Below are 14,031 nucleotides of genomic sequence, written 5' to 3'. Positions count from 1 at the left end.
CAACGAACCCAACATATACTTCGCCAGAGAAGCAATCATGGCGGTTGGCAAAAGAATACGCCGATCCTATTGATATATTGTCTCAGTGATAAACCATTTTTCGAAGCTAAAAAAATAAATCAATCCCTATACCATGCTTGCAAGAAATGCCACAGGCGAGTAACTGTTATAAAGAGTACTGCCACTTGTGGCTACTGTAAGATAGAAGATATTGATTATGATGAAAGGTAAGATACATGAACATACATATATATTATCCAGACCAAACAATTGAAGAGTTAATGATCTAATTACTGAATTGTGCTTTAGATATAGGTTAAAGTTTGATGTTTCTGCTGAAGTACAATATATAAGTATTACGTTGTTTGATGGTGCACGATACTTCTTTGGTTGCGATGTCAAGGAGTATGTTGGCTCAACATCTGAAAAGGTAAAACACCTATTAGTTAAAGGAACATTCAGGTTGAATAAGTTCTCCATATGTTTTAGTCAATATTTATACTAATATATTTGCTTTATTGCTCCTACAGAAAGAGGAATCAAAGTATTACTGCAAGTTGGTTTTGAGTAAGGGAAAAGAATTCAGTATCCTCGTGAAGATTGATCGAAAAATTGCAAAAGAAGATAGGAACAGCAATTTGGTAGCTGAGGCAATACATGAAGTTATAAAAGATGATCCAACAAATTGACGTTGACGCACCATTAATTAAGCTAAGAAGGAAGAGGAGCAAGAAGAATAAAGATAACAATGACAAATACAATCCAATGCTTGATAAAAAGATCAAAGTGAAAAAAATTTAGTTAGTTTTGTGATAGAATAAATTTACAGATGCTCTATCTTTATTATCTTCTGAATAGTAAGAAGTTAGTTTACTCTTCTCTACGAGCAATGCCAGCTGGCATTAGTTTTAATTTTATTTTTGTTTTCCATAAATGATTCTATTAAACATTCTCATTTACTGTCCATTCACTATGTTTACATTACAGATCAACCATACTCTTTTGAAGAAAATCAAAACTGCATCCACTCAAAAAAGACATCCATGCATTCTACACTATAGGTATTCATTACCTTTATGTGGATTCAATCTGATTGCTTATGCCTACATAACTATATCTACATAAAACAACTGCGAGCTTTATGCATTTCTCATTGCTTCAAAAGAAAAAGAAAAAAACTCAATATTTGACCACTTGCATTGTACAAACTTTGTACACCTCGACAAGCTTTACATAAAAGAATTAACGCTATAAAATGTGAAATAGAAAATTGCTTCAAATTCCAGAAGACGAGCAATCAATCCATCATATACCCTAGGACATTATGATTTTGATTAGCAGTGATTATTAAAATGCACTACCTTAACCGTTGCTTTCTTTTGTTCATTGTTGCAGCCGCTTTTTAAGAAGAAGAAGTTGTTTGCTCATTTTGTTCTTGATCCTATAACCATCAAAGGTACAAAAGGAGAAGAGCCTTTTGCTGCTACATACGGTAGATTGGTTCCAATAGAAAGTTATTTTTCTTACTTTGTTGTTATAACAATTATCAAATAGAATCCAAACACCATATTAAATGCTCTTACCTAAAAGATAACGCAAGTTTATTATATTTCTCCTTCAATTAGTACAATCATAGAGAAAAGCAGTATATGGTCTACTAATTTGTATTGATTGTTTTATGACACTTTTTTCAAATAACTAATTGCTTAATGATTGAAGTTTTGACCTTCATCCAAGTTTACTGGAATCTTAAAATGTAATTTGGAATCTCTTATCAATCATGAAGCTAAGTTAAGTTGTCATGCCGCTTTAGATTTTGTCATCTGTTAACCTTATTTTTTCAAGGTCTATTGCTGGATAGTAATAATTTTTGTCACTTTAATAATAGCCAATTATTTCCAAATTAATTACTTATCTTTCTCTCCATAGATCGAGGAAAAATTGCATACGCTCTTCGGAAGATGAGTAGAAATGTGTCATCAGCACCATTAAATTTGACTGCTGGAAACCAAGACAAACAGGAAGAGCAATTTCGACGTACATCTAATGGTGAGTACCTCTTCCGTAGAAGTTTATCTCTTTTTATATGTGCATATATACAGTGAATGCCATAGTGTTGGGTTCAGTTATATGTTGTAGCTATAATTATTTTGAATAACTTAGTCATTACCATTACAAAATGCTGGTATGCAAACATAATAACTCCATTGGTGTTTGTGGTGAAATACAATCCTTTAATTTTTTTATGATATGCATTCTCCATGATTGTTTCTGAATATACAGATACTCATATATATGTTAGAAATCGAACCCAACAACTCACAGATCTAGAAATCGAACAACCGCAGAAGAAACCTAAAGTAAATTGGCTATTTAGAGCTTTATCCGAAGAGTCTGAAGACGGAGGTAAATAAAATACACAACTTATGCATATAATTGTTAGCTTCTATATATTTATTTCCATTTTAAAGATAGCAATTTGAATTTTGAAGTATCTTCCTATATATCTATTTAGGAGATATTACTTTCAACTTATCATTATCACAAATTCATAAGTTAAATTTGGTCCCCGCATGCATATACTGTGACGCTAAACGATTGCAATATGAACCTCCGACATTTTGTTGTGGAAACGGATATATCAAATTGGCTAGCACTGAAGCTCCCGCGGAACTACATGAATTGATCATGACTAGCACAAAAGAAGCTACAGAATTTCCCAAAAATATTCGAGCATTTAATAGCATTTTTGCATTTACATCTTTCGGTGTTACGCTTGATAAGAAATTGGCGTCCTCAAGAAAAGGAGTGTACACTTTTAAGGCACACGGTCAAGTATATCACGATCTACCATCATTGGTACCGCGGGATAATAACCCTTGTTACTTTCAACTATACTTCTTTGATACAGATAATGAGTTGGGCAATATGATAGCAAAAATCAAAGAAGGCAACCTGTCAGACAGACTCATGAATTTAAAATTGTTCTTCTTACCTTCCTTCTACAAAACTGTAGAATCCATAGTCATACAGAATTTTCGCAAGTCTAGGCACCATCAAATGCAAATCTCAGATTTTATTCATACACAAGTCCGGAGAAATTCTCAATTGCTCTATATAAACCTCGAACCTATTGGAACTTTCTCTAGAGCCACCCACTTTGTTCAAATCCAAATTACACCGTCAAAATGTACTGAAAGACACGTGCCCCATCACTCAAAGAGGTAATCCTACCTTAAGGCCACTGATCAAATTCATACTCCGTGCACACTACATCATTCACAAATAACAACTCACGCATACCATAATTTTCATATACTCATAAAGCGCAATATAACCCGTATCCAAGATTTTCCTTACTCGAGTCATTCTCGAACTCCACCTCTGCAAGTCATCACTGATTCCCAGGTATGCCTAAGGATAAAACAAAAATTTGACACATAGCCATGAATTGAATTATCAATAGAAGACTCCCCCACTTGGATCAAAACCATAAATTTAAATACTCGATAACTCGTAATATCCATACTCCATTACTGTCATGATGCCACAGTCAGTTCAATGAAACTTCTTCTCAAACTCATGCAACGCCAACCATAAAAATACCCCAAATCATCCGCTAAGCTCGCAATCATTCTCTTGACACTCAAGTCAACTTTCTTAGCCAAATTCAAATTCAAATCTCCACACATATGCCATGTTGGCAGAAAAGAACTTCTCCACTCACATATAAGGAACATACCTACGTAGATTACTCTGCAGGTATAACCCACCTGCTTAGCCTCAAATTGGTATCTTGTTATACCCTTTCGTAGTCACAATTACTACGCAATCACTTAATCTTTCCAAGTCCAAACTTATTAACAAGACATGAGAATTTAGTTTGTCCCAAAATTTAACAACGTGAAAGATCCTTCAAAACATTCATACTTGAGACTGTACGTCACATCAAAACGAAAATCATGCACCCAATGGCCTTTTCTTTACATTTCAAGGAAACACTTCTCGTCATATTCAAATTGTCTTAACACATCCCGCGGTCACATCATACCCATCACACAACCATTTCACTCATCGAGTCACAAATTCCACTCGTAGGGACATTACCAAACATATGAGTCCAAATATACAAGTTACAACTGAAGCTATCGAGCTTAAGCTGCGGTCTAACCATGGCCTCAAGTCCTCCAAACTAGCCCATCACTGAAACACAAAATACTCACCTCTAACCTCATCTATGGAATCACAAGCCGACGATGCACAGCTGATACCGAGCGCTCATGTGCGCTTACGAATGCGTGGAAGAAATTCAAAGAGTTATATTTTAAGCTGAATCAATTCTGCACGATAAAGAAAGAAAGATGGGAAATTATCCTAAATTCCTTGTAGCCTCTCAAATATAAGTATGGACGTCATCATACCGATCCGCAAAATTCTATTAGACACTTGGTCATGACTTGTAGAACCTATGAACCTAGAGCTCTGATACCACCTTGTCACGACCCAAATCTAACTAGTCGTGACGGAACCTAACCCAACCCGCTAGGTAAGCCAACTAATAACCATCCAATTCCACTAATATTAATAAGACCATTAAACAGAAAGATTATCTAAATCCTATACATTGCCCAAGGACTGGTAGTACAAATCATGAGCTTTTAAGAAAAGAATTTTCAAAGCTGATATGAAGTAAATACATCTTCTGTTTGAAAAGTACATAAACAGAGTTTTTATAAATCTAAGGCTACCATAAACAAGAGGCAGCTACAACAGGAACGCAGGTACATCTTCAAATCCGGCAACTATCGAGCACAACAATAACAGCAGCCAATATATGTACGTAATATGCAGAAGTGTATTATTAGTACGACCAACCCCATGTAATGAGTAAGTAACAAACCTAACTATAGGTTGAAAGAAGTGACGAGCTGGAACATGGGTCGGGTCCAATACCAATAACCAATAGCAGTTCATAACAATGTAGAGCATATGAATAAGAAAATAACTCAGAGATAAAAAAGTGCTCAACGTTTTCACAGTTTTTCGAAAATAGTTCCACTTTTCAAGAATATTAGTGAAAACTCAAATCCTTTACCGAAATCGTCGTAAACTATGAGATAGTTTGAAAATTGTAATTTTTTCCAAATATCCTCTCCACAATAAATTAGATGTTTCATTTTTCTTTCCAGATAGCAAGTGTAAAATACCTCCCTATGCCCGCATATCAATGTGTGTAAAAATTATGAATGATGTGATACCGTACAACATGAGGAAAAATACATCTCTATGCATGTAGGTAATGTGTGCATGCAAATGCCATGTATCTCATAGATGAATCATGTACTCACACTCTCAGAATACTCAATCTCACTGTCTCACACTTTTCACTCATCATGATCAACCACTCGGCATTGTATATGGTCCATGCGGCCCAGGAAAAATCCATCGCGGAACATATATAACACTGACTGTAAGTCAACCAGTACCGAGGAGAAAGGGAAATCCAACCCTGTGGAAAATCCATCTCTAAATATCAAATACTTCGGACAAATCCATGTCCAGGGAAATCCATCCCTCTATAATATCATCCGTGCTCACTGGGGGTGTGTTACAAACTCCGGAGAGGCTCCTTAAGCTCAAGCACTATCATAAATCAGTATCAATCAATCCCTCGGCCTCACTCAGTCATCAATATCTCCAGTCTCATCTCTCATGGGCTCACAATGTCATGAAAATAGCCTGAAAATGATGATATAATGTATCAATAAATAACAACTAAGACTGAGATATGATATGCATATGAATGCGTATGATTGAGTATGTAATGCAATAAAAATAGATAACTTAAACCTCTGTGGGTCCCAATAGGATAAACATGTAGTCTAAACATAGTTTAAAGTATGAATCACATTTTGATAACTTTAGTACGTAGAGATTTCATGATTTCAGACAAGTTTAAATAACTACACAGTTCACACGGTGCACGCCCACACGCCCATCACCTAGCATGTGCGTCACCTCAACACCAAATACATAACACGTATAATTAGGGTTCATACCCTCAACTCCAAGACTAGAAGAGTTACTTACCTCGAACAAGATGAATCCAATGCCGAGCAAGCTAAATAATGCTCCAGAAATCCCATTCTATGCGTATCAACTCATGAACAACTCGAATCTAGTCACAATTAATTTGATGCAGTCCACACAATTATAGGAATTAATTCCATATCAAAATACTACTACCTCCGTTCCAGTTTATGTGAATTTATTTTCTTTTTGGTCTATTCAAAAAAGAATGACCCCTTTCTAAATTTGGAAACAATTTTGCTTAATTAAACTTACAATTCTACTCTTAATGAAAAGTTTTTATAACCATACAAATACTCTGGGGGCCTTATTTCATGTGTATGTATGCAGACGTATACTCATATATGTTAGAATGTGTTTGTTCAAATCATTTAAACTTGCTTTCCATCATCGACCCATGACCCCTTGGACGCGCCCCGTGGCGTCCCGGCAAGCCTCCCAACGCCTAGCGCCACGGTCGGCCCCGTGGTCTCGACCGCGCCAAGTGACAAGCGAGCATGCGCCTCTGTCGCCCCACCGATAATCAATGCCAGCGCCCAGCGGCTGGCCAATGCCATCAGTGCCGCGCGCACCGACAATGCCGCGCGCCCCAATCATCATGTTGCCATCAGCGCCGCACACCCAGACTGTGCCCTGCGCGCAGACCCAATGCCAAGCACCAGCGCCCCGCCGCTGGCAGATTCAAATAGTGCTGCGCGCGCCCACAGCAATGCGCGCGCAGACCCTGCTGCTCCAGACAAAGTTGCTGCCATCGGACTTGCTTCCCTAGAAGACTAAGTCCTTTTCATTGTAATTATAGAGTAGTTTTACTTCATTCATTTTCAGTGTGCTTCTACAGCTTTCTTAGGTCAACTCATGTAACTTTGGTTTATTTTTTTAAGCATTATTAAGGGGGACCAAAGCATTCAAACATTCAAGCATTCAAACAATTCTCTGTACTGGTGTCTCTCCCCCGACACCGCATAGCATCTTGTAATAGCTTTCATCATCATCATCAATACAATCATCAGCTTTCATCATCAGTTGCTCATTTTCCGCTGCCTAATTGAACATGACATTGGTTTTCCCGTACGGCACTGACAATCTAGTCTAGCGTACGGCGAGGACCTCAGTTGGCGCATAGCAACCGCACTGACATCGGTTGCTTAGCCTTACGTCGCCCTTCCAAAGAACATCAGGAAGGCGCCGCGTAACAGTTGGTATCAGAGCCTAGGCTCGACATCGGACGAGGGAACTCATTGGCATCATCATCACCATTTCTGACCATGGTGAATCATGGGGATCGACTCACGACCCTAGAAGAGACGGTTGACGCATTACGGCCCATCGTGGATACATTGCCTGATCTACAAACCAGCCTAGTGCAAAGGTTGGACGACCTGGACCGCAGAATGCGGCAGGCCGAAAATGACATTGCAAACATCAGTCAAGACTCTGAGGAAGACCGGGAAACGGCTGCCGTCGAGGCAACCAACATTCATGGCAAATTCGAGGACCTCCAACAGGAGCGTGCCGAGGATTTAGCCCATCGGGAACTAGAGGCAGACAGACTGACAGTCATGCAGCAAACCATAGACAACTTGACAGGCCAGCTCAATGTTGTCAATGCTGCACTACAAAGCCTGCTCAAAGGGGGCGAAAATCACATCAGGGGTGCCATGAACATTGGCCCCATTCCACAAAAGCTCAAAATTCCGGAGCCCAAGCCATACAACGGAGCCCGGGACGCTAAAGAAGTGGAAAACTTCATCTTCGACATCGAACAATACTTCGATGCCATTGGACATTTGGAAGAATCCAAAAAGGTAGCAACTGCTGCCATGTATCTTCAAGGCGATGCAAAACTCTGGTGGCGAGTCAAATACGAAGCCATCAGGGCCGGTGAAGATACTCTCCAGACATGGGCAGAACTGAAGGCCGCCATACGCCTGCAGTTCTTCCCCGAAAATGTGGAATACAATGCACGGAGAAAGTTGCGTGAACTCCGCCACACCAGGTCGGTGCGGGACTACGTGCGTGAATTTTCCGCACTCATGCTAAACATACGGGATATGGGGGACAAAGACAAACTGTTCGCATTCATAGAAGGTTTGAAACCTCATGCTCGTATGGAACTGCAAAGACAACGGGTAGATACCCTACCCAAGGCCATTCAAGCTGCTGAGTGCCTTGGGGATTATCAGTTGGAAACTCAGAAGGATAGGACCCAGCCGCCTGTCCGAGGGGGATACAACGGGAGCCAACCTAGCAACGGTGGCCCCAACAGAAACGGGGGAGATCGAGGTGCATCCAAATCCAAGACTCCTACCTCAAGCAGTAACACTACTGCATCAGTCAACAACTATCAGGGGAGGAATCCCCCATCAGAATGCCGTCATTGCGGCGGGGAGCATTGGAACAATCAATGCCCCAACATACAAGTCAATGCTCAACAAACTGTTGACGATGACGAATCAGATGCCGACGACCCAGACAGCACCGATCAAGTAGGTGCCTTCAACGCATTTGTCGGATCCATTCATGATACCTTGGCGGGAACCAGCACTGGCAACCCCAAGAAGAAGGCATTCCCAATCGACAAGAAAGGGAAGGAAAGGCGGACGAGAGGCCTCCCACATCACAAAAGAGGACCTTAATGTTCGTTGACATGAAAGTTAACGGCCGACCTATTCGGGCATTGATAGACACGGGTGCTAGCCACAACTACCTGGCCTCAACTCAGGTGCAACGCCTCGGTCTTGCAGTGCAAAAATGCAAGGGTCGTGTCAAGGCTATCAACTCTCCATCTCAGCAAGTGAGTGGAATAGCCAAAGAAGCGCCAATCCAGCTTGGCCCATACAAGGGAATATTCGACCTACGCATAGCTATCATCGATGACTTCGAACTGATAGTAGGATTGGAATTCCTCAGGCAGACCAACACCATCCCGGTACCATATGCCAACATGCTCCTAATGATGGGAGACAAGGGGGCCAAACCCCACACCATACCGTGCATATCCAAGAAGATGGCCGCTGGAAACATCACGGCCATGCAGTTTAAGGAGGGAACCAGCAGACCTGAACCCACAGTTCCGGCTGCCCTCAACATCATCAAACAGGCATCACATCATCGGGGCCCAACAGCTCATGGCGCCCCTCATTGTGTGAAGACTGGCCAAGCATTCCCAAAGGCCAAGTCGGATCACCCAGCAAAAGCGGGACTCTTGGAGCCGCTACCTGTCCCACAGAGACCTTGGGAAAGCATTTCCCTGAATTTCATCACGGGATTACCCAAGGTCGGAAATCATGCAACCATCATGGTGGTAGTAGACTTGTTTTCCAAGTATGCCACCTTCATCGCAGCCCCGCAGAACATGTCGGCAGAAGCAACAGCTCGACTCTTCTTCTCCCATGTTGTCAAACATTGGGGTATGCCCAACAACATCATCAGTGACTGCGACCCACGCTTCACTAGCAAGTTTTGGACCCAACTCTTCAGTTGCCTCGGATCCAAATTGAGTTACAACTCAAATCATCATCATCATCAGCAAACACATGATCAAACAGACCGGTTCAATGACATGCTGGAGGAATATCTCCGCCAATTTGCTACCGGGTCACAAACTCATTGGGTGAAGCTTCTGGATGCTGCTCAGCTGTGTTTCAATTCCCAAAAGTGCGCTCATACAAACAAAAGCGCTTTTGAAATTGTTACCGGACAGCAACCGCTACTCCCACATAATGTGAATGCACCAATCATCCCATCATCTCATCGAGCTGCCAGTTTCTCTACAGAATGGGAACAAACTTTGAAGGTAGTGCGGAGCTATCTTGTCAATGCCCAAGACAGGGCAACGAGGCATGCCGAACAGAACCTTCACTTTGCCCAACATCAAGCAGGGGACAAAGTGATGGTAAGAACCCCGAGGCGAAACTTGTTTGCAAAGAGGACCCAAGATCCTCGCCTATTGCCAAACTTCATCGGGCCTTTCTCCATTGAAAGGCGTATCGGGAAATCCACATACCAGCTGAACACACCAGCCTGGTGGAAAATCCATCCAGTCTTCCATGTCAGCCGCCTCAGGCCAGTTCAGAAATGCATGGAAGATCATTCAGAAAGACATCTCATAGCACCGAGGGGAACAGACCTCCCAGCCGTCAAGAGCCTGACCAATCATCATCATCCTGCAGGTAAGGCTCCGAGGACGTCGCCAACTCAGGTGGGGGAGAATGTCATGGGCTGCTTTCCATCATCGACCCATGACCCCTTGGACGCGCCCCGTGGCGTCCCGGCAAGCCTCCCAACGCCTAGCGCCACGGTCGGCCCCGTGGTCTCGGCCGCGCCAAGTGACAAGCGAGCATGCGCCTCTGTCGCCCCACCGATAATCAATGCCAGCGCCCAGCGGCTGGCCAATGCCATCAGTGCCGCGCGCACCGACAATGCCGCGCGCCCCAATCATCATGTTGCCATCAGCGCCGCACACCCAGACTGTGCCCTGCGCGCAGACCCAATGCCAAGCACCAGCGCCCCGCCGCTGGCAGATTCAAATAGTGCCGCGCGCGCCCACAGCAATGCGTGCGCAGACCCTGCTGCTCCAGACAAAGTTGCTGCCATCGGACTTGCTTCCCTAGAAGACTAAGTCCTTTTCATTGTAATTATAGAGTAGTTTTACTTCATTCATTTTCAGTGTGCTTCTACAGCTTTCTTAGGTCAACTCATGTAACTTTGGTTTATTTTTTTTAAGCATTATTAAGGGGGACCAAAGCATTCAAACATTCAAGCATTCAAACAATTCTCTGTACTGGTGTCTCTCCCCCGACACCGCATAGCATCTTGTAATAGCTTTCATCATCATCATCAATACAATCATCAGCTTTCATCATCAGTTGCTCATTTTCCGCTGCCTAATTGAACATGACATTGGTTTTCCCGTACGGCACTGACAATCTAGTCTAGCGTACGGCGAGGACCTCAGTTGGCGCATAGCAACCGCACTGACATCGGTTGCTTAGCCTTACGTCGCCCTTCCAAAGAACATCAGGAAGGCGCCGCGTAACAGTATGTATGCAGACGTATACTCATATATGTTAGAATGTGTTTGTTCAAATCATTTAAACTTCTGTTATCATTATAGATAAAAAAAAACAACTATGTAGCGCGTTGCGGAGGGTTGACAAATATGTAGTATCAACCCAACAACTCACAAATCTAGAAACCGAACAACCACAGAAGAAACCTAAAGTAAATTGGCTATTTAGAGCTTTATCCGAAGAGTCTGAAGACGGAGGTAAATAAAATACACAACTTATGCATATAATTGTTATCTTCTATATTTATTTCCATTTTAAAGATAGCAATTTGAATTTTGAAGTATCTTCCTATATATCTATTTAGGAGATATTACTTTCAACTTATCATTATGACAAATTCATAAGTTGAAATTGGTCCCCGCATGCATATACTGTGACGCTAAACGATTGCAATATGAACCTCCGACATTTTGTTGTGGAAACGGATATATCAAATTGGCTAGCACTGAAGCTCCCGCGGAACTACATGAATTGATCATGACTGACACAGAAGAAGCTACAGAATTTCGCAAAAAGTTTCGAGCATTTAATAGCATTTTTGCATTTACATCATTCGGTGTTACGCTTGATAAGGAATTGGCGTCCTCAAAAAAAGGAGTGTACACTTTTAAGGCACAAGTGAATTTTAAATAAGTCTATTGCGGTGTGCAATCCGATCCCCCCAGTATTGACTTTTAAATAAGTTTATTGCGGCGTGCAATCCGATCTCCCAATATATATATATACTTTTATTTTCGTTGCGACGTGCAACCCGTTCCCCCAATATAACTTTAAACAACTCATAAATGTAATAAAACTTACTCCAATAAATACCACGTCTAATGAGAAATTATTAAGCATCAAGTCACACAATAATTATAATTTATTTATGAACCAAACAATAACAAATAATAATTTATTATGAAAATTGTAGAGAAAATAGGTAGTTTAATATTTAATATGCTAAATGCCAAATAACAATTAAAACACATAATTCAATTAGCATGTAACAATTAATGTAAGAAATCAAGTATTAATATTTGACAAAGAATAGGAGAGAAACAATCATTATAATAATTAATTTATGAATTAAAACAATTTATGAATTTTCAAGTAAGAAGGCAAACAATTAAATTGACGATGTATAGACACTTGTCACCTCGCCTATACGTCGTTCACATGCAATTCACATAACAAATAAATTAAGGGTTCTATTCCTTCAAGTCAAGGTTAACCACGACACTTACCTCGCTTTGCAAATTCCAATCAATTATTCAACCATAGCTTTTCCTTTTAAATTTGTCTCCGAAAGTTTCAAATCTATTCACAAACAATTCGATATATTCAATACTAATCATAGGAATTAATTTCATATGAATTTACTAATATTTCGGATAAAAATCCGAAATTCATTAAAATATTCGACAGTGGGACCCACGTCTCAAATCCCAGAAAACTTATGAAATCTGAATAACCATTCCGAGAGAATCCAACAATACAAAAAATTATCCAATTCCGATGTAAAATGGGCATTCAAATCTTAAATTTTTGTTTTTGGAAGATTTTATAAAAAAATGATTTTTCTTCAATAAATTCACGGATTCATGATATAAATGAGTATGAAATTATGAAATATAATCAATATAGGATAAGGAACACTTACCCCAATGTATTCCCGTGAAAATCGCCTCTTGAGGTTTAGGGTTTGAAAAATAGAAGAATGAATGAAAAATCCTTTCTAAGTCCCTTTTACTAAGCTGCAGGTGTCGCAATTGTGACCTGAGCTTCGCAAATGCGAAGGAACACTCGCAATTGCGATGCCCTTCACAATCCCGCTGCCTTCGCAAATGCGAGAAAAGTGTCGCATTTGCGACCACTGAACCTCGCAAATGCGAATAGATGTTCGCATTTGCGAAACCTGCCTTTCCCAGACTCCCATCGCAATTGCGAAGAAAATCTCGCAATCACGAGAACATGCTGGCTGAGGCCTTCTTCGCAATTGCAATAGATACCTTGGAATTGCTAGGCCTGTTTATTTCCCATTTGCGACACCTGATCTCACAATTGCGAGATTAGAGGCCTGCATCATGTTCAGTTATACCAGCAAAATTTTCCAAGTTCAGAACATCCCGTGGCCTATCCGAAACTCACCCGAGCCCTCGGGGCTCCAAACCGAACATGCCCACAAGTCTAAAAACATCATACGGACTTGCTCGCGTAATTAAATCACCAAAATAACACATAGAACTATGAATTTAGTACCAAATCAAATGAAATTCTCAAGAACACTTAAAATTCATATCTTCTCAACTGGACGTCCGAATCACGTCAAATCAATTCCGATTTCGACCAAATTTCACAAACATGACTTATATATTATATTAAACCTGTACAGGGCACCTGAACTAAAATGTGGGACCAATGAGATCAAACATTAATCAATTTCTTTAAATCCATAGAATTTCAGTCTTACAATTTTCATCAAAAACTCATTTCTCGAGTTAGGGACCTCGAAATTCGATTCCAGGCATACGCCCAAGTCCCATATTTTACTACGGACCTTTCGGGAATGTCGAAACACGGATCCGGGTCCGTTTACTCAAAACATTGACCAAAGTCAACTAAAAATTAATTTTAAATCTCAAAAATTATTGCTTCATAAATTTCCACATAAAGACTTTCTGAATTTACGCTCGGACTGTGCACGCAAGTCGAGGAATGATAAATGGTAGTTTTTGAGGTCTTAGAACACAGAATTACTTATTAAATTTAAAGATGACATTTTGGGTCATCACAGGTATTTTGATTCGACACTGCTTCACACTCCTAAAAAGAAGGAAGGGAGCTACATCTGCAAGAGGTTATGAGCATTACATTCATACATAACTTT

The 14,031-nt window shown here is 40.6% G+C and overlaps 1 long non-coding RNA gene across 1 annotated transcript; it reads left to right on the top strand.

The window, feature by feature from the left end:
• Positions 1-307: 307 nt before the first annotated feature.
• On the top strand, positions 308-877 carry LOC117274198 (uncharacterized). Its single transcript, XR_004504290.1, has 2 exons — positions 308-430; positions 531-877. It is a non-coding gene; the product is annotated as an uncharacterized lncRNA (long non-coding RNA).
• The last annotated feature ends 13,154 nt before the right edge of the window (positions 878-14,031 follow it).

Source organism: Nicotiana tomentosiformis, chromosome 1, assembly GCF_000390325.3.
Source record: "Nicotiana tomentosiformis chromosome 1, ASM39032v3, whole genome shotgun sequence".
NCBI lineage: Eukaryota > Viridiplantae > Streptophyta > Magnoliopsida > Solanales > Solanaceae > Nicotiana > Nicotiana tomentosiformis.
The sequence above is the reverse complement of the archived record's forward strand: the minus strand, read 5'-3'. Positions and strand labels throughout refer to the sequence as shown.